Source organism: Dipodomys spectabilis, unplaced genomic scaffold (assembly GCF_019054845.1).
Source record: "Dipodomys spectabilis isolate Male_0828 unplaced genomic scaffold, ASM1905484v1 ptg000178l, whole genome shotgun sequence".
NCBI lineage: Eukaryota > Metazoa > Chordata > Mammalia > Rodentia > Heteromyidae > Dipodomys > Dipodomys spectabilis.
In genome coordinates this window covers 2,718,406-2,744,611 of record NW_024870855.1, presented here as the reverse complement: position 1 = coordinate 2,744,611, position 26,206 = coordinate 2,718,406, and the positions used below count along the sequence as shown (strand labels likewise).

General features: G+C 43.2%; 1 pseudogene; it reads left to right on the top strand.

The window, feature by feature from the left end:
- Window positions 1-12,723, top strand: part of LOC122120754 — a 60,257-nt pseudogene extending 47,534 nt beyond the window's left edge.
- Window positions 12,724-26,206: the final 13,483 nt, after the last annotated feature.

Sequence of the window (26,206 nt, the reverse complement as noted above, 5' to 3'; positions counted from 1 at the left end):
AATTGTAAAGCAGTTTATGTGTGCATGCATTCATACATACATATATTGTGTGTGCATGTGTGTTTCTCTCATTACTCTCTGTCATCACTGGCTGAGATAAAGAAATCATCACCTGTGAATTGTCTGTCCTGAGGAGGTGCTATTGTCCATAGGGGTAGTTGTGGTCCCTTGTCCTAAAGATACTGATTAATCCTGTCCTTCACTGATTCCAGGGTGATTGTAGAGTGACTGTAGAGAGAATTGTGGACACATACAAAATAGAAAGGAGATGCCAAGTTTTTCTCCTGCTATCTTTAATTCATAGGCCCAGCAAAACAGCTTTTAAGTACCTCTAATACTGACATGCCTTCCTTAGTGAGGATAAAGGCAGATGAAGCAGAAAGCAAAGGAAGAGAGGATTTGGCTTCACTTAGTCCACTGTGGGGTTTTGACATGTAGGTATAGATTACCTAGGTAAAGACATTCCAGGTAGGTTTGGTAGCATAGGAAGCTCTAGAAAACTAAAGGGGTATCAAAGTCCTTGTGGGAAGAGCAGCAGTAGCAGCAATGCCTAGGAGCTGGTCAGAAATGCAAATTCTCAGCTTCCTACCAGAAATTCTGAAGATGGGCCCAAGTGAGGCATGTTTTAACAAATATTCTAAAGGATTCTGATAGATGCAGTGCCAAAAAATTGCATCCCACAAAAGGGAGCAATTAAGAAGTGACAATTAAAAGGGAGCAATTGAGAAGGGGCTGGGAAGGTGGCTCAGTGGTAGAATGCTTGTCTTGCATGCATGAGGCCCTGGGTTTGATTCCCCAGCACCACATAAGCAGAAAAAGCCAGAAGTGGCACTGTGGCTCAAGTGGTAGAGCACTAGCCTTAAGCTGAAGAGCTGAGGGACAGCCATTGGTTTTTTAATATAAGCAAATGCATATAGATATGGGTTTTGTATATACAAAGTGATTAAAAATGTGAATAGAGGCAAACAAGAAAGAAACAAGTAGACTCAGTCTCCTTTGTGCACTTATCCTCTATCTCTTTGAATCCCTATCCTAAACTTATTATTCTTTTTTCTAAATGAAGGGACCAAAATCCAAAGAGTTTAAAAATCTAAAGAATTGGGGGCTGGGCATGTGGCTTAGTGGTAGAGTGCTTGACTAGCATGCATGAAGCCCTGGGTTTGATTCCTCAGCACCACATAAAGAGAAAAGGCTGCAAGTGGTGCTGTGGCTCAAATGGTAGAGCGCCTGCCTTGAGCACAGAGAGGCTAAAGAACACTGCCTAGGCCCTAGTTCAAGCTCCAGGACCTGAAAAAAACCCCAAAATCTGAATAATTTTGGAAAAGTGTATACCCCCATTCTATGGCAATTTCTCTAAAGAAAGACTGGGTGAATAATTAAACTAAGTATCCAGGTAATTGAAACAAAATCACCTAGCTATGAGGAAAGGGATTGGGAGTGAAAACAGTGCTGATTTATTTATTATACATTTCCTTTTTTTCCTGAATTATTCCAGATGACTACATCGATTGATTGGATTTGTATGCATCGAGTGCCCTTGAGAAATTTTATAGGTAGGGCCTCAACAGAACAACAAATGGGATCCTCCTGAGCAGGAAGGCAGGGGCAGACCAAAAGATAATATTGCTGCATTATTTGGCCTTTATGGAATGAGCCATGAGGAGCCTCAGGAAAATCGATTATTGATGTGGTATAATAAGGTGAGCTTTCTTTTCCTCTGGTCAACTCATGGTTTATTTTGTATAAACTGCTATGAAACATTGCCACTAAAGGTTGCTTTTCAGCACAAGGGAGCTGTATAGGATTCCACATGGGGTCTTTTCGCTGTTTGGCAAGAGCCCCTCGTGTTTTCTCAGTGAGGGTGCTGTCACGTCATCACTTGATTTCTCATCAACATGGAAGCAGTGGATTCAGGGCTATTTTCTTTTCCCCTCCACTCCTCTCTTGCCCCATACTTTTAGTTCTCTTCACGTTTCAAGTGATTTTCCTGCTTAGTTTCTGCTTCTATATTTCAGTTATTCCATCTCTTTCTTCACTGTTTATCTTTGCTTGCTTGTTAAAAAATACTCTTTAATTGTACTACAGTTGAGAAAAGATATCTATTTAAGATAAAGTAGTAGTTTTCTTTAAAGGGCTGACTGTACTTTGAAGATATATATAAAATCCACAGCCCTGTTCTCTTATTGTTCACACACCTGCAAAGTTCATGGCAAGTTGGTATGAAACATCAGGACAAACAAACTCAAAAGTCCAAATGAAGAAATTTTTTAATGTAGAGTACCAATTAAATAAGAATAATTGATCAGTTTGGGATGAAAAATTATCAATACAGATGAATAATTTTAGTAACGATCTTCTGCAGATACATTACATAATGTTTGATTTGTATTCTGTTTTGCATTTGGTTAACACTGATCTTTTTAACTGGTATAACTTAAATGGGCAAGAAGGTTTCCTTGTGATATTTCTACATATGTATAAATTGCACTTGGGCCGAATTTGTACCCCTTTTCCTGAACTCCCTTTCCTCCTCCCCCTCCACCTTTTTTCTGAAGTTTCTAGTGGGCTTTATCATATTAATTTTATATATGCCACACTTCAATCACATTCTTCTCCATCATCTTTCCCTCCCCTTCCAACTAGTTCCACCCCTAAAGTCTCCCTCTTTGACAATTGTATAGTATTATTATTACTAACCATAATAGCAATCATATTTAGACCAAGATAGGGGAAAGATGGCATTTGTCTTTCTGAACTTATCTCATTCAGGATAGCCATCACCAGTTTCTCCCATTCTTTCCTGTAAATGACATAATTTCATTCCTCTTTATAGCTGGGTAACACTTCATTATGATTATTATAGGGCTTGATTTCTCCCCTCAGGAGTTGGGCACAATGATTGATTTCATGGCTTAGCTCTCTCGAATAGAGTGGAAGTAACTTAGGTGTATCTCTATTGTGTCAATTTAAACTCCTTTGGTTATATGCCCAGGAGTTGAAGACAGGGATTCCATTATAGTTCTGTCTTTAATTGTTGTTTTTTTAAGAAACCTCCATACTTACTTCCATAGTGCCTGCACTAATTTACATCCCCCACCAGCAGTATATCAGGGCTTCTTTTTGTTTTTTGCCTGAATTCTCACCAGGACTTGTTTTATAATGATTCCCATTCTGGAGGGGAAAGATGGCATCTCATAGTGGCTGTGACTTGCATTTCCTTTATGGCTATGGATGCATTTAGTTGCCATTTGTCCACATTTTTAGAACTGTCTAAATTAAAGTCATTGGTCCACTGACAGGTTTATTCGGCTTTTGTGGCTTACGGGTTTTAGCTCTTTATATATTCTGGATATATAAATCACTTGCAAAGGTTTTCTTTTATTTTCTCAATTGTCTTTTCATTCAAATGACTTCTTTTTGGCTGGGTGCCAGTGGCTCACGCCTGTCATCCTAGCTACTCAGGAGACTGAGATCTGAGGATTGCAGTTCAAAACAAGGCAGGAAAGTCCATGAGACTCTTTATTTCCAATTAACCACCAGAAAACTGGCAGTGGCGCTGTGGCTCAAGAGGTAGAACACTTGCCTTGAGCTGAAGAGCTGAGGGACAGCGCCCAGGCCCAGAGTTCAGGCACCATGAACAACAAAAGACTTGTTTTTTTCCCTTCAGGGCATGGAAGTTTCCTTAATTTGATGCAATCTCATTTGTCAATTCTTACTCTTCTTTCCTGAAATATTGGAGATTCCTGTTCAGAAAGATCTATGTCTTTGAGTGTTATGCCTATGTTTTCCTCTAGTAGTTTTGAAGTTGGGTTCTTATATTAGGATTGTTGACTCATGTTGTGTTGGGTTTGTAGAGGGTAAGGGATAGGGGGGCATCTGTGTGCCACTCCGGGGCCAGAATGCACTTTACTGAGTACACCCCCTCTTGTGGCAGATGCCACTCCTGGGCTAGGGTGCACTCTTGAGTTCACCCCCTCTTGCAGAGGCTACTGAATCTATTCCTTGCCTTAGGCAATGACTCAGAATGCCAGCTAACTTCTGCTCAAATTTGGCAGTGTTTGCTACTGGATGCTGTGTTCGCAACAGGTGAGGAGTCTTAACTCTCTTCCACATCCATGGATGAGTGAGAACACTGGTAGATAACATGGGAGGGTCCAGGGGATTCACCGCTGTGATCAGGTATTCCCAAACAACTGTCAAATTTCATAGTTGCTCACAAGTCAAATCCCTTTGCAGCTTCACACCTGTGTGTTCATACATACACACACTTGACATGAAAAGTGTACACTTGCTGGGTGCTGGTGGCTCACATCTGTAATCCTACCTACACAAGAGGCTGAGATCTGTAGATCACAGTTTGAAGCCAGTCTAGGCAGGTAAGTCCATGAGACTCTTATCTACAGTTTATCACCAAAAAGGCAGAAGGGGAGCTGTGGTTCAGTGGTAGAGTGCTTGCCTTGCATGCATGAGGCCCTGGGTTCAATTCCTCAGCACCACATAAGTAGAAAAAGCCAGAAGTGGGGCTGTGACTTAAGTGGTAGACAGCTAGCCTTCAACTGAAGAGCTCATGGACAGCGTCCAAGCACAGAATTCAAGTCCCAGGACCCACAACAAAAGTAAAATAAAAAATTCACAGAGTTCCTTTCACATCATTGCTTGGAAAGAAAATGTTGAAATTAAGTACATAATGAGCCTGGTGCTGGTGGCTTATGCCTGTAATCTTAGCTACTCAAGAGGCTGAGAGCTGAGAAACCCGGTTCAAAGCTACCTGGGCAGGAAAGTCCTTGAGACTGTTATGTCCAATTAATGACTAGAAAAACCAGAAGTGGTGCTGTGTCTCAATGTTGTAAAGTGCTATTCTTGAGTGAAAGAGTTCAGGGACAGTGCTCAGGGCCTGAGTTCAAGCCCGCTACTGACAGAAAAAGAAAAAGCAAAAACAAAAGACCATAATGAACAATCCAGCTTTCTGTTTAGAAGGTGTGCACAGTGCTGCATGGAGGTGATCCTGGATGTGGCATGGGAGGTTCTCTGTTCTGATTGCAGCAAAGCCACAAACGTAATGAGAATCTGGCAAGTTTTTTTTTTTCTAGACAGAACCAGCGATTCCCAGAGTAGACTAAAGACCTGTATACTATTTTTCTTTATCCAGTTAATGCACTGTGATTTAGAATCCAGACAATTGGATGATGAATACCTGTATTTCTTCAAAGATATCTCTGTAGTCTCCTCGTTATTTCTCCCAATTCCTTTCTAGTTTTAAATCAGATTTCATAAATAATATGTATCACATGTTTCACAAATATTTGGTATATTATTTTACTATATTATTCCTTTGTTTTCTAGATGAACCTTGCAATTTATGGTGGTGTCATATCAACTTAGTATTTGTGGAGAAGAATCTGTAGGAAAGAAATAGATGTAAAGACTTATTAGCTGCCAAGACATACTCATAATGCGTAACATAATCAAGGGTGTCTAACCTGACCATACTCCTCCTCATAACACTGGAAGTCTAAATTATTATCACCATTCTACATATGGATACACAGAGACTCAGAATCCAGGTTAGGCAGCTTATGTAATCCCTGGAGTATGTAGACAGAGTTATTGCAGAATAATATCTAAATCTGCTGCCATGGAGGAGGGTGGAATTTAATGATGCTTCTCTGTAGTGCCAGGACATAGCACAATTAGGGGGTCCGGTTTTTGTTTGAAGTTAATCTCCCACCTCTGCCTTGTCACCACAGCCGGCAGAACTCTGATACCTAGAACACATCTGCCAGGATCATTACAAACAGCAGAAATTGGGGTGGCAGTGAGCAGGCTGCAGCGTTACAAGCCATTCTGGATACTAACAAGCAACCGGAAAGGACTGTGGAAAGCATAATAGGATGGGAAAGAGCTTTTCCTCCCTGGTGTGAGGGATATGACCAGGAAGAGAAGAAAGGAAGGGAATTAGACCGCTTGCAAGCTACTCAGGGAGGCACCAGCCACACTGTGAGTAGAGTCTGGACATTAAGAGCAATGACCTCTTACCTGGCCCTTAGAGCTGACTGGAGGTGAGCTATAGTGATTGCATCAGCTTATACATGCTTCTAGCCATCAAGTACTGCTCTCTGTATCGAATTTATACATGCTTCTAGCCATCAAGTATGGCTCTCTGTATCAAAATAGCACATGATCATTTTCATCAAGCTCTGAATTAAAGTAACCCATGCAGATCTTGTCTTATTCTTCTCCTAAGTCTTCAAATCATAAATGAATGGCCCTGTTAGGTGGCCACATCTACGGGTCTCTTGTTTGTTTACCATGTTGATAGGGTGACATAAACTACAGTTTGTGTCTGCAGCAAGACTGGAAGGAAGTTCTTCCAATAGGAAGAAAGGGAGAGGAGGGGAGCTTGTGGATGCTGTGTAAAAGGAAGGAAAATGAAGCTAATGTCCAGCGACTCTGCTGCAGGAAGTAGCTTTAAAGCACAGAAATGCCCAATGGAAGTTTTTTATTTTTTATGTTCTCTTCTGTGGACTGTCTGGTGTAAACATCTTAATCTGCCTCCCAGCGCTCCTCAATTGAGTCTGTATGGGTCCCCAGTGCTTCTCCATTAATGGGTTCCTTGTGGGGACTCAGTCGTGTGCTAAGCCTGACATCTGGCTTGGCTCTGGGCAAGGGCAGAGGTAGAAGTATAAGGAGGTCACGGGGATGACCTGAGTAGGGTATGCCCTTGATGGCGCTTCAAGACAAGGTTTTGTTCTCTGGGAAGTAGTGGAGAAGACAGAATAAAGGAGAGCAGGAAACGAGAGGAAAGAAGGGGGAATTAAAGGGGGAGGGAGGAAAGGAGGGATGGAAGAATGGAGGACAGGAGTAGTGGTGCCCACAGGGTGATTTTATGTAATGTTTGGCTAGGTAGAGTTTGGGAACTGAACCTGTTTCTCTAAACTCAAATCCCTTCATTTTCTACTTATAAGGCAAGTGTACAAAGACATGCTCATTTCTAGTCAGCCCATGGCAAGAACTTGGTCTGTGCTGACTTCGGAACACAGAGTGGATGAGTTGATTAGCTTTCCCCGCCCCCTTGCCTATGAAGAAATGTCTGGGATAGTCAACACGGAAAGGGAAGAAGGGCTGTTTTGGTTCATGGTTTTGGAAGTCCATGGTCTCTGGGTGGTTCTGGGGCCTCTGGCAACCATAGCACATCACGGTGCAGCATGTGATAAAACAAATGCTAAACTACCAGCCAGGAAGTACAGAGCAATAGGACCAGCCCTGGTGTCAGTACTCCCAGTTACCTAAGAGCCTTCAAAGGCCCATAGCATCTCCCAGGTCCATCCTGTACATGGGCCTTTGAGTGCCACTCTGCACTGAACACAGAGCAGAGGAAACATTAGTGGTTCTTGTTACCTAGTGAAAGCTCCTCAGGTTCCCCGAAAGACCCCCAACCTCCCTCCCAAGAGCTCCATGCTGTAGATTTAGCTGTAATTTCCACCACCCTGGAATAGTCCAGTCTGTACTCACTCTTGTATGTGGTCCCCAGCATGTGTCTATTGCTACCCTCTTCCCTCCACTGTTTTGGCAATACTGAGGTTTGAACTCAAGGCCTTGTGCTTGCTAGGCAACTGTTCTACCACTGAAGCTACATCTCCAGTCCTTGTCTCCCTTTGGCACAAAGTCCTTTACATTTTTCAAGACCTTGTTTGCCTCATCCCACCCCTGTGGAATGGAACAATTCTCCAAGTCTCCTCACTTTCTCTATGTCTGTCTTTGCTTGCCTGTGTGTCTGATATCCTAAGCCATCTGGGCATGCTCTGTACAGGCCTTGCACGAAGGGGGATAGACGAGTTCCCAATGTATGTTGATTGCTTTGAATTGAAAAATGATGTTTCTGCAACACCATGTGCAGTGAACCTAAGCAATTTGCCTTAACAAAGTGTTCTCTCTGGGGATGCCGCTGGGTGTGGCCTATAACTGGCCCTGGATTTTGCATCCTCAGCATCAGAATACAAACAAGCAAACATCACTTGTAATACAAAGGGCTCCCTCTTGAGGTTCCTCTTGGAAAACAGGGGACAAGTCACATGGCACTGAATCCAGATGCTGCCAACCCAGCATTTACCACTCTCGGGTGCATGGGTAGCAGATTGTTCAGCAGACCTCTAGAAATACCACACCCACATCTTCCTGACACCTTCACTGACACAGACTCCCATCCTTTCAAGAAGTGTGTGTGGAAATAGAGGAGCAGTGTGGGAAATCAAGTGTCCTGCTGGGGGAAATTGTACCCATTTATGCCAGAAACACTTGCCCCCAAATGGAAACAAACAAAATTACGGAGTGGTTTATGTGCTTTACTTCATGCATTTTTGCCAATATTATTCTTGAGAGTCACATTCTGTTTTGTTTTGAAAGGCCCCACAGATGGCATCTAGATGAGAACATCTTTAACAAAAGAGCATTTAGTGCCAAATGGCATATCCTCTTCCTGCTTCTCCAAGTTCAACATTGTGTGACTATGAGGAGGGTATGGGGAAGATGAGAAAGAGGAGGAAAGCCATAGAAACAAGCAGACTGGAAAGGATAAAAGAAGACAAAGGGGCTGGGAATGTGGCTTAGTGCTTGCCTAGCATGCATGAAACCCTGGGTTCAATTGTGTCACAGTAGAATGCTAGCCTTGATCAAAAGAAGTTCATGGACAGTCCCCAGGTCCTGAGTTCAACCCCAGGACTGGAAGCAGAAGGAAGAGGAGGAGGAGGAGGAGGGACCAGGAGGGAGGAGGAGGAGAGAGAAATCCACAAAGACTGTGAAAGATAGAAATCCTGTGGGAGGCCCAAGAGGCAGTATCAGGACATACAGAAGGATACACGTGGCTGGGCAGGATACTCGGGAAGGTGGAGACTATCAGGCTGGCCCAACACAGCCTTCATCCAAACTGGCCTCTGGTTTGCTCTGGGCTCCACAGCATCTGAGACCGTTTTTTATCTCTCTCTGCTACCCTGACACACTCTTCCAAGTTCCGTTTGCCAAAACATGACAATGCTTTCAGATATGGAAAAGGGAGCATGGAAAGGAAGCAGCAAGCAGAAGTTTCAGAATGACAGAGTCAAAACAGACTCAAGAAAAGAGGACACAGAGAGCCCTGCGAAAGGCAGGGGCGGGGGTGGGGAGAGAGATACTGTCTCTAGGAAGCCATGTCCACATTCCAGAATAGAGCTTACTAGGAGCAGGGATGGTCCTGGTGGAGTGAGGGCCTTTCCATGTTCCTCTCTGCAACTCTCATATTGAAGGCTAAGGTCACCTGCTTTTACCACTGATCCTGCCTTTTAATATACAAGTCAAATGGCTCAGGGGAAACAGGTAAACCCACAGTACTTACTAACCTGGTACCTTGTAAATGCCAGTGCTTCCACAAAACAATGAGTAAGAAAACAAGGAATAAACAAGATAAAGCATATAGAGAAAGATAAAACAAATAGCATGAGATACTAAGCATCCTTGTCCTGGGTAGGATGCTTAAGCTTTTTGCTTATACAACATTTGCTTGGAGCCTGGTGCCAGTGGCTCATGCTGTAATCCTAGCTACTCAGGAAGCTGAAATCTGGAGGATTTCAGTTTGAAGTCAATTTGGCTGGGTAGAAAAGTCTAAAAGACTCCATCTCCAATGAACCAGCCCAAAGCTGGGCTGACGGCATGGCTCAAGTGGTAAAGCACTAGTTTTGAGCAACATAAAAGCCCCCTTCCCAGGCATGGTGGGACACCCAGTTTCCCTCTCTGTATCTGCCTTGGAATTCTCCTCCACCCTTGCGCCCATTGGTGAATGTACAGAACCGCTTTCTTGTGTTTGCTGGAGCTTGGTTGTCTTCACCCCACATCGACCCAATGGTGGACACAACCCTTCTTCCCAATCCACACAAAGCTCCACCATGGCCATTGTGTGTGATCCTCTTACTAGCAATTCTGGAGCAGAGAGCAGGAGGCAGTTGCTCATCAGAGCCAGAAAGCACAAAGGGAAGATGCTTACATTCAGTCGCCTTTCTGTATCTGCAGGAGGTTGGTTCCAGGACTCCGTGGATTCCAAAAACACAAGAATGTGCAAACACTTTTTAATATAAAATGGTGTCGTATTTGCATGTAAGGTATGCACGTCTTCCCATGGCCTTTGATCCAACTCTAGATTATAGTACTTAATATAATGTAATCTTATGTAAATATTTTTCAACTGAGTCATTTAGGGAATAATAACAGAAAAAAAATAGATAGTCTCTACACATTTGACAGAGACACAATTTTCCCCTGATGTTTTCAGTCCAACTTTTGTTGAGTCGAAGGATATGGACCCAGATACATCTTGAAAGCAAAACTTAACAAAACCTTGGTTTGCTGTTACATTTCGAAACTGAATGCTATATGTAAATGTCTTGTGTTTTGCTTTTTAAACCAGTCTTGGGCTTGAACTCAGGGCCTAGGCTCTGTCCCTGAGCCTCTTTTGCTCAAGGCTAGCACTCTACCACTTCAGCCACAGGGCAATTTCCAGCTTTTTCTTTGTATATGGTACTGAGGAATCAAACCAAGGGTTTCGTGCATGCTAGGCAAGCACTCTACACTAAGCCACATTCCCAGCCCCACATCTTGTTCTTATAATGGTTTCTCTAAGGAAGTGAGAAAATTGAAGGATGGATACTATTGCTTTGAAAAGCCCCATGTACCAAAATCTCCAGCTTATGGTTTTCTGACTGGCCATTGCTTCTCAAGAGTCAGCCTCTGTCCCTCTGTCCCCTGCTTAGAGGATGACCGTCGCTCCACCACCCTCTCCCTCCACACAAAGTGAATACATCTCTCCTTATGCAGAACCATACCCTTCTTGCTACATTCTGTCCTCTGCTTCAAAATCGTGGGGCTGTGTCTAGCTTAGGAGAGAAGCTTGACTTGGCTAAGTGAAAATTCATTTGCACCCAGAGAGCCATTATGGTAGCAGAGAGAAGAGTATTGCAGAGTGCATGGTTTACGTGGCAAGTTTTCAAATTCTGGTTATTCTGAAAGGCAGCACCATCAAAGAGCCCCATGTGCCTGTATGGCATGCTCTTGGGGACAGCTTGTATAGATAGCCTGCAAGGTCTGCCACAGGAAGCGGTCCCCTTCAAAATGAGCTGTAAAAGAGCTGCTGCCATTGTTTTCCTCCCTGGTCACTGGTCTGAAGGGGGGCAGCTAAGAGGTAAAGAAGTCTTCCCTAAGCCCATTGCCCACCTATTGTCCTTGGTATTCCTCGCTCAGCACCCTGCTGACAGTTCTGTTCAGTCTCTTCTGCTCCATTCAGTCAGTCTCTCTGGTCCCAGATCTCAACTTACTTTGTTCTCTCCTTTGCCTGCCAGAGTCCAGGATCTTCCTTGGTTCCCACATTCTGTGTTGTATGAATGAGGCTCAGCTGCCTTTGTCTGTTTAATTGCTCTACTATCACAATTCTCACATTTCTTGTTTTATTAATATATATATGTTCTATAGAATAATGGGGTTTGTTGTGATATCAGACAGGAAAATACCATACTTTTTTTTTTTTTTTCTGTATGTGTCCTAGTCCTAGGGCTTGAACTCATGGCATGGGCGCTGTCCCTGAGCTTGTTTGCTCAAGGCTAGCACTCTACCGCTTGAGTCACAGCTCCACTTGCAACTTTGGGGTGGTTAATTTGAGGTAAGTGTCTCACAGACTTTCCTGCCTAGGCTAGCGTCATACATTGATCCTCAAAGATCTCAGTCTCTTGAGTAACTAGGATTACAGATATGAGCCATGGGTAGCCATGGCTACTTTAGTGATGTTGGTCCCTCCTATTTCCCTCCTTGTCCTCCCCTCTTCCTTCACCTTGATGCCTTTCCTCCTTCCTAAGAGTTACCTTTCAACTTTCAAGAGTCCTCACATTGAAGGAAATACGTGATATTTTTCTTTCTGAAAAATGTAGTTTCCTTCTAGGTTATTTTACTGGACATAAAAATCAGCAGTTCCACCCAGTTTCCTGAAAATAATATGCCTTCCTTCCTTCTTCCTTCTCTGCCTTCCTTCTTCTTTACAGTTGAGTAAGACTCCACTATGTATACCTACCACATCATCTTTATCCATCTGTCAGATGACAAGCACATAGGCTGATTCTACAACCTAACTATGATGAGGACTGACTGCCATGGGTAAATAAGTCTGTGCAGGGATGTTTAGACATGATTGTATCTTCTCAAGAAATCTACAAATTCAGAGCCTGTTGGTGCTTCTCTACGGAGATGTAGAGTGCCTGTGAGGAGCCAGGAAGTCCAGATACCAGCGATGGATCCTGTGATGGGAACAAAGGTACTATTCCTCAAAGACACTTCCTGATGCCAGGGCTAACAGGCCCAGCCCTGAGGTGTACCACTGCAGACCCAACTGTTCATCCTGGCCTAGCCAGTGTCCTTCTTTTGGATGGAGTCTATCACATGAGCTTGGAGGACACAGAACTTTTGGGAACCACCAGTCATTCATGCTTACTGCCTGTCACAGCTCACCTGCAGGAAGAGAGAACAAACCCAAGACAAACCAGAGAAGCAGAGGCAGTGGTAGCCAGGATGCTGAGGTCAAGGGTCAGTGGTCCCTAGAGGGGCCATGGGGACAGCCTTCCTGAGATCCTCTGCTGGGTGAGGGTTTCCTTTCCCAATGTTGGTTTTGGCTTTCCAAACTACTACAATTGCTTCAATAAATTATTTTATACTTCAGTGGTCACGAGTTGGTTTGCTATCGCTTAAAACTCATTAGAGCCTAATTAACCAAAGGCCCAGAATTTGTCTTGATCTTTGATGTTATGAATTGGTGTTAGAAATTGTGCCAGGCCCAAAAGAAATGGAAACAGACATGGTGGCCTCCACTCTGGAAGATCTCAGAAGGTAGGTGAAGAAACAGGTCAGTCATTCTCTATCCATAGAGTTCCAAGTTCCCGGACTTCCCACCCAGGTCTTGTCCTGGTCCACAGGGACAGCGGCTGGCTGTCCCCAAGCCCATGCTAGGGTCATAAAGACTTTTTGGAAGCCAGGCACTGGTGGCTCAGGCCTGTAATCCCAGTTAAAACTCAGGTGGCTGAGATCTGAGGATCATGGTTTAAAGCCAGCACAAGTAGCAAAGTCCATGAAACTCTTATCTCCAATTAAACACCAAAAGCTGGAAGTGGAGCCATGGCTCAAGTGGTAGAGCACTTGCTTGAGCATGAAAACTCAGGGACAGGACCCAGGCCCTGAGTTCCAGCCTTGAGACTCAGTAAATAAGTAAGTAAATAAATAAATATCTTTTTAGTCTTATGCTCTTAGGAGCATGGGCAGAAATTTTCAAAAGCTTCTCTGTGATTTCAATGCCCTTCAGATAAACTTCATCAAATGTCAAGAAGATCCAATCAGAGGGTCTGGAGAGTAGCAAGTGGATGTTTGTCAAACACTGCTGCCAAGTAAGACTAGTAAGTAAGACAAGTAAGACTGCTGCCAAGGCCTTTACTGTCCTTTCTTCTTCCTCCTTATTATAAGCTGACTTTCTAAATAAGCTTCCATATTAGTGAACAGAATGAGCCAAAGGTAAGGACTCATGAAGACAAGCCAGTAAAAGTACTCAATAGATTTCATTTTCACTTAATTCCTTTCTATGGAAGATAATTGTAGAACCTCAGGTTCCCAAGAGGCTGGTCTTCCAACAGCAGTCTGGCCACCAAAGGTCGGGACCTGCACATTTAAGGCTACATTCATTCATTCCATAAACTCTTCCATGCAACAGTGAGCCAGCATTGTAGGTGTGGTCACAACCCATGCCCTCAGGATGTGACAACCTAGTACAGGAGTTTTCAAAGGGACAGAGGTCCCAGCAGCACCTAGAAAACTTTATAAGTGCTGTTCCCTAGATTCTACCCGAGGTGCTTTTAGAGCACCGTGGAGATTCACAACCTTTGGTCTGCAGCGAGAGGACGATGGATGCTCAGGGAGCTCTAGGAAAAGTTGAGCACATGATGAGAGAAGACTGTTCAAGGCCCTCTCTACCAGGCTAGGAAAACACACAAAGTTTCCTCAGGGACACAAAGCTCCACTCAGACCTGACAGGTCATGGCAACTGGCCACATGATAACATTGGGAAGATGGAAGAAAAGAATACAGCCAGGAGTCTGTGGTTTATGCCAGTAATCCCAGTTATTCAGGAGGCTGAGATGTGAGGATCAAGGTTCAAAGCCAGCCCAGGCAGGAAAGTCCATGAGAGACTCATGTCTCCCATGATCTACCAAGAGCCAGAAGTGGAGCTGTGGCTCAGGTGATAGAGCGCTAGCCTTGAGCACAAAAGCTCAGGGTCAGCACCCAGATCCTGAGTTCAAGGATACCTAGTACTGGTATCAAAAACAGAAACAGACAAAAAGAGAGTTCTGAAGAAAAAGAACATTCAGTAAATTCTGTTACAAAAGTCGGGGGAGGTGAAAGGATAGGGAGAGAGCCTGGTATGTTAGGAAAACATCAGAAGGAATTGCCACAATAAAAGAGGAAAAAATAGGAAGCAATAAAAATTGAGTGAGGTGAGGTTAAGCAAAGATCAAACCAAGAAGAAGAAGAGGTGGTGGAAGATTATTTGATCTGTAATCCCGAAGGCACCATGAGGTCGGCTGCCAGGGACGGAAGTGACCAGATACGCTGGAAACACAGCAGAGTCTCTCTTTCTCTTCAGAACAACAAGTCCTTAAATAGGACTGGCCTGGAATAACAGCCAACTCCGGTGTACAGATGAGCGTGTTAATGATGGGTCATTTCTCCTTTTAAAATCTTGCCTCTACCTGGTCACTGTGTGAGATATTCAAACACGTCTCTCCTCAGGAGATCAAAGCAGCTGCCATCTTCTCATTAACCTTCCCTCACCATCCCTGAAGAAGACAGAAAGGTAAATTAGCTTAGGGGACATTTAAAACACTTAACATTTGAAAGACTTGTCCAAAACTCAGCGTGATAATATGGGGAGACACCAAGTTCTGCAAGTGCTTTTGGTTTTTTTGTTGTTGGTGTTTGTTTGTTTTATATCCCTGTCTAGTCTGAGGCTTCAATTCATCTCTAAGATGACATTGTCAAGAGGTCAGCTTAGAATATGTCTGCAGAGATGGCAGCTTGCAGATTCAAGCTAACCTGTCCTTAGAAGAAAAAGAGTCAGAGGAGAATGGAATTACTTTTTTTGCTCAGAGAAACTCTTCAATTTGTGTTTCAGGGTAATTGTTAATGCATAAAACTTACCTGTGAGAACAAATCAAAGAAAGGTTGGACAAATGGGATTGCATGAAGTTGCAGAGCTTCTGCAGGGCAAAGGACATAGCTAGCAAGATCAATAGAAAGCCTCCGGATTGGGAGAAGATCTTCACTAGCCATACAACGGACAAGGGTCTCATATCTAAAATATACTTGGAACTCAAAAACTTAAATCCCCCAACAACAAATCCTCAAAGAAACAACTGCCCAATAAATAAGTGGGCTAAAGACTTAAAGAGAAACTTCTCTGAAGAAGAAAGAAGGATGGCCAACCTCCCTAGCCATAAAAGAAATGCAAATCAAAACAACATTGAGATACCACCTCACTCCAGTTAGAATGGCAAAAATCAAGAACTCTAATAACAACAGATGCTGGAGGGGATGTGGACAGAAGGGAACCTTACTTCATTGTTGGTGGGAGTGTAAACTTGTTCAACCACTTTGGAAATTAGTATGGAGGTTCCTCAAAAGACTCCACATAGAGCTCCCCTATGACCCAGCAATCCCACTTTTGGGCCTTTACCCAAATGGTTACAAACAAGATCACACTAAAGCTACCAGCACAACTATGTTTATCGCAGCATTATTTACCATAGATAAGATATGGAACCAACCCAGATGCCCCTCAGTAGATGAATGGATCAAGAAAATGTGGTATATATACACAATGGAATTCTATGCCTCCATCAGAAAGAATGACATTGCCCCATTTGTTAGGAAATGGAAAGACTTGGAAAAAATTATATTAAGTGAAGTAAGCCAAGGCCAAAGAAACATAGGTCCCATGGTTTCCCTTATTTGCAATATCTAGTATATGTATGAGTCAAGCAGAAAAGGTCAGATAAGGTGATGTTAGGAAAATGAACCCTAAGATATGTATTTAAATGTTTTTTTTTCTTTCATGCTTGTGTTTCTAACTCATTTATAAGATTATTTCTTTGTTGCTTTGTATGTCCCTCCCCCACAGTATAACCCCTGCTTTCACAGTATTTGATGTCAGTATAATTTGTGGAGGGGAAGGGGAAAAACGAAAAACAAGTCGTTTAAATAAGGATACAGGTGGACCGGTTGCAGCAATGAGAAGTACAAGTTGTCATGTTGAAAACGAACTTTACAACTTTGGTGGGGGGAGGCTGGGAAGGGATGTGAAGGGTAAACAAAGGAGGAGTCTACAATGCTTGATAGGAAATGAACTCATTATCTTGCCCATGTAATTGTAACCTCTCTGTACAGTATATTCACAATAAAAAAAAAAAGAAATGTATTCATATACTAGATATTGCCAATAAGGGAAACCATGCAGAAAAGGTCAGATAAGGTGATGTTAAGGAAATGAACCCTAAGATATGTATTCAAATTTTTTTTTCTTTCATGCAATTGTTTTTAACACATTTATAAGATTATTTCTTTGTTGCTTTGTATGGCCCTCCCCCACAGTATAACCCCTGCTTTCACTGTATTTGATCTCAGTTTAATTTGTGTAGGGGAAGGGGAAAAACAAACCGTTTAAATAGGGATACAGGTGGACCCATTGCAACATTGAGATGTACAAGTCGTTACGTCAAAAACGAACTTTACAACTTTCGTGGGGAGGGGGGGAGGAGGAGGATGGGAAAGGATAGGAAGGGGAAACAAAGGAGAAGGCTACAATGCTTGATAAGAAATGTACTCATTATCTTGCCCATGTAATTGTAACTCCTCTGTGCAGTATTTTCACAATAAAAAAATTAAAAAAAAACTTATCTGTGAGAGAAATGCTTGGCTCCTGGGTAGAAGGGGTAGGGGTGGGGAAGGAACTGGGCCAACTCTTCTACTACTAACAAAAATCACCCTAGACTGTTTTTACCTTTGCCCTCAATGGGTGAGTTGCTTATCTAAAGCTAAAACACTGGTGACTTTGATCTGACCTGATGAATTGTTGCTAACTCAGCAGCCACATTGGCTGTATTCAGTTTTGGTCAGTCAACTGTCTTCCATAAGCAAGAGCCAAATTCTTCTAGAACTGATTTTTCTCCCATCTTTGCCCCAAAAGTACTTCTCACCTGATCACTGGAAAAACAAGTGTGAGGGCTGGGCTCAGTGGATCATACTTATAATCTCAGCTACTTGGGAGATAAGAGATGTAGGATCCAAGTTTAAGGTTGGTACAGGCATGAAAATAGTTAATGAGACACTGTCTCATAAAACCAAGCCAGTGCATCTCTATAATCCCCGCTTCAAGGGAAGCAGAACTAGGAAAAAAGCTGAGTACCAGCGTTATCATGGATTCTAAGTGCAGCGCTTGACTTGATTAGAGGGTGACATAAGTTAACAAGCATATCTATCACTCCTGCTCAATCTTTTTCCTGACCTCAGGCCCTTCTCACCCTGCATGCCCTGCTCTGTGGAGTTGGAGCAATGACAGCTCCTCCCAGGGCCACTGTGGGCCTTCCCTGGAATGTCACTATGTCCTCTCTGTCATTGGAAACCTGCGCTGCCCTCCTGCCCCATCCATGCCCCGCCATCTAAAGAGCATTTTCCCTGGGAGTGAACAGTCCAAGCTGAAGATGGATTCTAGCTTTATGACTTCATGCTTTTCCACATGTTATGTGTGCACCCCTATTTTGTCAACTCTTGCCCAAACAAATGCTGCCAGTGTCCCCCAAGGTCTAGCAGCCTAAAGGACCAATATTGGAGATACTAGGGTTATTGTCATATTTTAGAGTTGCTCTTTTTCAATCAGGAGTCTGAACAGAGAAAAGTGAAGCTTCTAGGTAGGTCATCATTTTCCCTCCATTCTGCCTCTGATTGGTGTGTGTGTGTTGGGGGGGCGGTGCTGACTAAGAGCGAGGTGTCAGGAGTCACACCCTGGGAGGGGCAGACTGAGGTCTGGACAGGGGCTCTCTCTTCCTTCAGCCCTAGAATTCAAATAGCCCCAAGGCAAGAATCCAAAGCAAAATTACCAACACACATTTTGCTTCCCATCAAGGGAGGTTCAATTTAGACCAGGATGATGTTTCTGAAATTCCATTTAATATAAATTTTGTTTTGTGTGAGCTAACAGATGGGGTCTAAAGGCTGCAGAGCTAAATGGGCTTCGCTTTATATCAGAAGTAGCATGGGAAGATGACAGGTTTCCAGGATCCTGGGAGGAAGAGAATAAAGTCTATGCTTAGGTGTTTTTAAGGTAAAAGAAACATAATTTTGAAGTCTAGGGGCTGCTGATCTGAGCTTGTTTGTTTTGTCCCGGTCCTAGGACTTGATCTCAGGGCCTGGCCACTGTCCCTGAGCTTTATTTGCTCAAGACTAGCACTTTATCACTTGAGCTACAGCTCCAGTTCTGGCTTTTTTAAAAAAAAATTACATGGTAGTAATTGGAGATAAGTGTCTCACATATTTTCCTGCCTGGGCTGGATTCAAACTAGATCCTCAGCTCTCAACCTCCTAACTAGCTAGGATCACAGGTATGAGCCACCAGGGCCTGTCCCCTCCCATGCCTTCTTTGATAGCCTCTAGAAGGCTGTCCATTAGTTCCACCTTACCTTGACCATGTCCTACAGAGTCTAACTCAATTACCAGCTTAACCAATAATCATCAGTCTGAATTCTCATGGCCATGTTGGAGAACATACTGCCAAGCTGGACATCATCTCTTGTATTACACAAATGACAAGCATATGCACAAACACAGCCAAAATGCTGCCAATCTCTGGCAGCTAAGGAATAAAACAAGAGGAGCCTAAGAGCAGACAAGTTCCCTGTAATAGTGTCCGATGAGAAACCATTCCTCTTCCATTTGCAATCAATAATAAACAAAAGAGCCATTCCTGAAATTTTATCATGATGGCCTCAGAATTTAGTCTGCCAGAATAAGTCATAGTAAGAATAAGTGGTCCACATCATTAACTTGCTTTGATGTCATTACCTCTGGCCTGTATGTGTGTTGTTTTTTTTAATGATATATCAATGGTGCATACCAAGGAAATCTGAATTTTGCTGAGTGACAAGCATTCTGCCTCCCCAGAAACCTGAGCATTCCTCTGCCACTTCTGATTTCATTCCATGGCCACTGACATGCAAATGAGCTTGTTACAAAAAATGGAACAAGCAGCCGGGCGCTGGTGGCTCACGCCTATAATCCTAGCTACTCAAGAGGCTGAGATCTGAGGATCGCGGTTCAGAGCCAGCCCGGGCAGAAGAGACCATGAGACTCCTATCTCCAATAAACCACCAGAAAACCAGAAGTGGCACTGTAGTTCAAGTGGTAGAGCGCTCGCCTTGAGCTGAAGAGCTGAGGGACAGCGCCCAGGCCCAGAGTTCAAGCCCCACGACCAACAACAACAAAAAAAAAAATGGAACAAGCTTGCAGCCACTATCACCAGAGGACTGTCAACAGACAAGACCTGAGATGTCATCAAGTCAGCTGGTTCAAACCTCTTATTATATGATGAGAAATGGGAGGAGAATGAACTATATTAAGAGAAGCATTGTCACCAGATGCTGGTGGTTCATGCCTGTGATCCCAGCTACTTAAAAGGCTGAGATCTAAGGAGAGTGGTTCAAAGCCAGACTGGGCAAGAAAGTTCATGAGACTCTTATCTCCAATTAACCACCAGAGAACCAGAAGTGGTACTGTGGCTCAGAATGGTAGAATGCTAATCTTGAGCAAAAGACCTCAGGGACAGTGGCCAGATCCTGAGTTTAAGCTCCACAATTGAGAAAAAAAAACAAAAACAAAAAAGGGAGTGTGAAGCCCAAACAAAATATAGCCATTTTAGCTTAGATTCCATCCTGTTAAGGCACTATAACTGAAACTCCAGGAACTGTATCAGCAACTCCCTTTGAGCCCAAATTCCAGGAACCTTTACAGTACCCTTTACGGTACCCTTTACAGTAAATTCCACAAAGCAGAGCTAAGTTCCAAATGTTCCTGCAAGATAAAGACCACTTGGTTGCAGCTCAGATCATTTCAAAGAGCATCAGCCCCATGAACCAGCCAACCCCCAGTCCCTGGTCGGTTCCTGCACGAGTTAAACTAATCATCTTTTAGAATTATTTTATGAATTTCCCATGGTGTGATATGATTTGCTAAGTGATACTATGGTGTATAGAATGCCCCTGAAACCCTGTAAAAACCCTGCTGAAGGAAGGGTCATGGTTCTCAACTCTGACCTGCTGGCATCGGTGATGGTTTTAAATCCAGGCTGGAGCTTGTAATAAACAACTCTCGCGGCTTGCTTCATTATGGGCTCCTTGGTGGGCTTTGGGGATCCTTATCTGGGCATAAGATCAGCATTGCCTATCAATTGCTTTGCTGAACTCTCTTGTGTTTTGTAGAGAGAATCATTAGAGACATTTGCTTCAGAAAATAAAATTACAGTAGCCAGAAATCACAGCATCCTAACCAACAGTTTTTATCTCTCAAACTACTACCCTGCATACATACAAAATATACATCACCCTGAGTAATCGCCTTGCATTGTGAATAATTAGATATGTGACTCCATAATTGTCCAGGTCAGACAGTCCATACCAGCTGATCCTCCCCCCCCAACTGAGGGAAGGGTTCTCTGCCAGTGTTCTCTGGCCAAATGCAGGGAAAAGCCTTTTATTTCTGTCCCTGCCAGCTCCAACAATTGCACACTGAAAGCCCCAACCTGCTCTATGTTGGAATGCTGGCTCTCTGCAGAGGTTTAAACCCTAGGACCTCTCCCTGGCCTTCTTTCAGCCCTCAGCCCCAACCACTCATCTGTGCACCTGACTCCTGCGTCAACCCACCTGTACCCCCACCCCAACATCTCTGCTTAGCCTTGTCCTGCAGCAGCTGTTCAGCTCACTGCTGGCTCACAGCTGAAGTACAAGTGAAGAACTTTGGCTCTCACCTCCCAAGACAAATGCCAGCCCTCTGACCGTTCCCAATAGTTTATTTCTGCTTGGTGACAAGCTGGAGGCAGATGCTGGGAATTGTGCCTGAAATGGTTCTGAATGGTGCCAGAAATGTGCTGTGTCTCAGTGGTAGAGTACTAGCCTTGAATAAAAGAAGCTCAGGGCCAGTGCCCAGGCCCTGAGTTCAAGCCCCAGGACTGGCAAAGAAAAACAAAACAAACAGAAAAACTGAAAATTTATGCAATACAATAATCTTTTTTGCTAAAGGAAAACAATAGCTGCTTACAGAGCAGAAGAGCCTTTCTCTCAGAATAGTGTCTCCATGAACGTGTACGGTATATATCTCCTTTAGGATTCTGTTTTTCTATTTTCAGTATTTTTCTCTAAAATGCTCCTTAAGGGCTCACTTGAGTTTACTGCCTGGCCATTCTGGGTGATTTTGGGGCTTAAGTGATGGCATTTTATGTCGTGTCCATTCAAAAGTGACTGCCTTTCAGATAGGATTGTCAGCACATGCAGAAGCATGGTTTAATGATAAGGTCTGGCACAAAAGTGCTTTAAATGTTTAAGTAGCAATGAATATTGAAACAGACCAAGAGTGACCAAAATCCCTGCAAGATTTGGGGTTCTTGTAAACACAAGGGGGAGCCACAGCCTCTAACCATGAAATCAAGCACTTCAATCATTGCCTGGGGTAGTCTGCAAATGGGGGTGCAAGTGCATGTACCCTTTGTTTTGAAATTGTATTCCATGTTTCTTAATATTGTGTTTGCGTGGAAGATTTATTCTTTCAAATTTTAATACCCAATTATGAGTTTGTTAATATTTAAGTCAAATTAGCATACAGAGCCACACAGTGTCTTCATCAGGAAGAATGAAAGGAAAACAATCTGAGACGGATATATTTGTCTGTGGGTGTGTGTGATTGTGTATGTGTATTTACAAAGGCTAGCCATATTTGTATATGTGTATTTGTGTGCACACATATGTGTATTTATGTTAATATTATGTCTATATAATATATACATATGGTGTATATGTGTGTTTATATGTATTGATTGAGACATTTCTCTATTCCTTGGTCTTTATATTATTCATCTCCTGCTGCTCTTTGCCTAAGTCTGCAGACTAATGGCAAAAGAAATATGAAATTTTTTTTTTTGGTTGGTCGTGGGACTTGAACTCTAGGCCTGGGTGGTGTCCATGAGCTCTTCAGCTCAAGGCTAGGGCTCTACCATTGGAGCCACAGTGCCTCTTCCGGCCATTTCTGTTTATGTGGTGCTGAGGAATCGAACCCAGGGCCTCATGCATGTGAGGCAAGCACTCTACCACTGAGCCACCTTCCAGCCCCAAAATATGAATTGCTGTTGTAGGTTTATTTGGCCTCTTCTGCCCCCAGCCGCTAAAATAAATCTGTCAATACTGTTCATGGTCTCAGCTCCTAAAACAAAATGACCTAAAAGTAACACAGGGCAGAAAATTCTCAGCAGTTTGAGGCCCAAAATATGAATTGCTGTTGTAGGTTTATTTGGCCTCTTCTGCCCCCAGCCGCTAAAATAAATCTGTCAATACTGTTCATGGTCTCAGCTCCTAAAACAAAATGACCTAAAAGTAACACAGGGCAGAAAATTCTCAGCAGTTTGAGGCTGTGGGCAACCAGGTACAGGAAAATTCACACACTTGGCTGTGACTCCTAGCACTGCCATCCAGACGTTAATTTGTTTGTTCCGGGACACCCAGAATTTCTCTAGGCTGCTCTATTTCCCTGTAGTGAATAATACTGTACATTTGTTGTTAGTTGGTGAGATGACTAATCTTTTTTTTCTTTTCATGTTTGTGGTGAAAGTACTGGCTTTGTATTCAGAGTTTGGGCCTTGCTAGGCAGGCATTCTATACCTTGACCTACACCAATAGCACTTCATGCTTGCCGAGCATCTCAACTATTTGCCTGGACTGAGCTCCCCCTACTTTTGCCTCCTATGTAGCTGGGATGACAGGCGTGTGCCTAGATGATTGGTTCAGATGGGGGAGGGGATCTCACTAACTTGTTTTTTTGCCTGGGCTGGCCTAATATCTTGATCCTCCCACATTTTTACCATCTGAGTAGCTGGGATTACAGAAGGGAACCACCACACCCATCCATGACTACCTTAATAGAAAGAAGTTGATGGAAGGCTGATAAACTCAAGTCATCTACCCACAGGACAGTCTGGGTTGCTGGGCCAGATTCACCTATGCCTAGCTTCAGTCTGCAGCATCAGAGCAGCTCCAAAAATGAAGCCACAGCTATGTTTATTAATGCTGTGTGCGTCTTGACCTTGACTGCACCCCTGGATGAAACAGCCCTCAGTGGATTCAACATCCACACTTTCTGAACCAAAATACATCACTTGATTCAAAGAGATTTGTGAATTTTGGGATATTGGGGAAAAAATGAGTGTTGATATTTGTGAAATCTCTTTAAAAAAATGCCTTCCTTGTAATACTTCCAAAATTAATATACAAATTCAATGTAATTCCTATTAAAATCCCATTGACATACATCACTGAAATACAGAAAACAGTCCAAAAATTCATATGGAACAACAAAAGACCTAGAATAGCCAAAACAATTCTAGGGAATAAAGACAACATGGGAGGGCTATCCATGCCGAACTTCAAACTCTACTACAGAGCTATAATAACAAAGACAGCATGGTTCTGGCACAAAAACAGACCGGAAGACCAATGGAACAGAATAGAAGATCCAGAAATAAATCCACAGGCCTACAGCCAGCTGATATTCAACAGAGGAGCCAAAGATATACAATGGAAGAAACACAGCCTCTTCAACCACTGGTGCTGGGAAAACTGGGCAGCCACATGCAGAAAACTAAAAGTGGACCCCAGCCTATCACCATGCACCAACATCAACTCAAAATGGATTAAAGACCTTAACATTAAACCTGAATCTCTGAAACTACTGCAGGACAGAGTAGGAGAGACACTTGAACTAATAGGCACAGGAAGGAACTTCCTGAACAGAGTCACAACAAATTGGAGAGAGACTCGGCAAATGGGACTACCTTAAAATAAAAAGCTTCTGCACAGCTAAATCTATCACAACCAAGCTAGAAAAAATATTTACCAGCAAAATATCAGACAAGGGGTTAACGTCCTGTATATACAGGGAACTCAAGAAACTAATCCCTCCCAAACCTAATGAACCAATTACTAAATGGGCAAGGGAACTAAAGAGGGACTTCTCAGATGAAGAAATAAAAATGGCAAAGAAGGAGTTCCGGGAAGATGGCGGAGGAGAAGCTGGAATCTGAACAAGCTCTTGCATAGAAAACAGTTTCAGAGTTCCAGTGAACAGTCCCAAGCCAGAGAATCACACCAAGTGTGCCATCACAGGACAGAGAGTTAGTCAAGAGAGGGGAAGCCAACCAGACACATCTGAGCACCTGCCAGCAGCTGCCGCTGGGGCGGCAGGGTCGCGGCGGCGACCACCGCCACGGGGGCATACCTGAGACACAGTCCGGGACGAAGGAGCCAGACGCAGCGGACGAGTGGATTCTACTCAACACCAGCAAGAACCAACAAGGAGTGGACAACTTCATCCTGCACTTTGCAGACCAGAGACGACCCAGGATCCAAGACTCAGCGTGGGTAGAAGCCCGACTTCCTCACTCCTTCTCAGGGAGCAGAGGAGGGAAGGCCACCCCTCCCCCCCCAGCACCGGTGATCTCCATCTTGGATACCGACAAAGCTCGGAGGAGCGGCTAGCTCCAGCTCAGGCCTTGGAATAATTTAGCAGGTCACAAGAACTTAACGGCGAAGTGACCTCACAGACTCAGTTCCATCCAGGGAAAAGTCACCCAGCTCAGGCACCAGCCATTGGAGTGGCTCTCCTCACCGGGTAACCACAGCCAGAGGCTGCCCCTCCCTCGAGCAGCCACCACAATCAATTGAAAAACAGAAACCCTGAGAATGGCTCCAGGCTGGGTGCTGTGAGTTTTTTTCACAAAATAGCCCCAGGGAAAAGCTACTGTTTGTTGAAAGGCCTCAACTCTACCCAGAACCTAGCCTCATCACTGCATCCCCCTCTTTTGTGATTCTCAAAGCAGATCACCCTCCCAGTAAACTAACCTGGGAGGGGGATCTCAAAATCTTGGGTGAAACAGAGCATTTTTCTGCCTGTTCCAACAAACTGACTTAAGAAAACAATCAAGCCACAGGACCTCAAGCTGACCAGAGACTCCAACCAGACTCTGGTTACAGACAAAAGGGACTCTTCCCACCCCTCCCCCCAAAAAAATCAAAGAACTTATTTTTCTTCTTCTTCTTCTTTTCTTTTCTTTTTCGTTTTTTGTTACCTTATATATATAAAAAAAATTTTTCCTTTTCTAAAACTTTTATTAATCTTTAATTTTTGCCTCTTCTGAAAAAATAATTGTTTTCCACTAACTTTTTTTTTTTCTCCTCTTATAATTTTTATTTTAGGAATACGTGAATGTGTGTTTTCCTTTCTTTTCTTGTCTTCTTTCTCTTTTTCTTTCATTCTTAATTATCTTTTTGTTTTTTGTCTTGCTCTACTGAACTTCTGATCTTTTCTTCTCACTTTCCTATCCTTTCCACCTTTTCCTCTTTTGTTCTTCTTTATGTGACTTAACTCTTGTCCTGCACATCCTCAGATAAACCCGTAGTTAACTAGTAGACCCTATCCCCCATTGTGTACACACTTAATCCACAAACTTATTACTCAATTCAAAACCTCTGAGACTTAAATTCTTTAATAGCAGTACTACCTCTTTATACCTATATAATATTTTAAGCATTTTTTAAAAGTTTTTCACATCTCCTCTATGTCCCTCCCTTTCTCTCAACATATTCACATTCCTCTCTAAATAGATGGTCTTTTAATCTCTATAATAACATTAATTTTTACGTTTCTATTTTTTTTCTGGTCTCTTTTCATTCCCCTTTCCCTTTCTTCTTTTTCTCTCTCTCTCTACTTGCATCCTACCCAACCTATTTCCTGCATTGTGATTAGGACATAGTTAACTCTCCCTGTGCCTCCCCACACCAATCTATTCCTATTT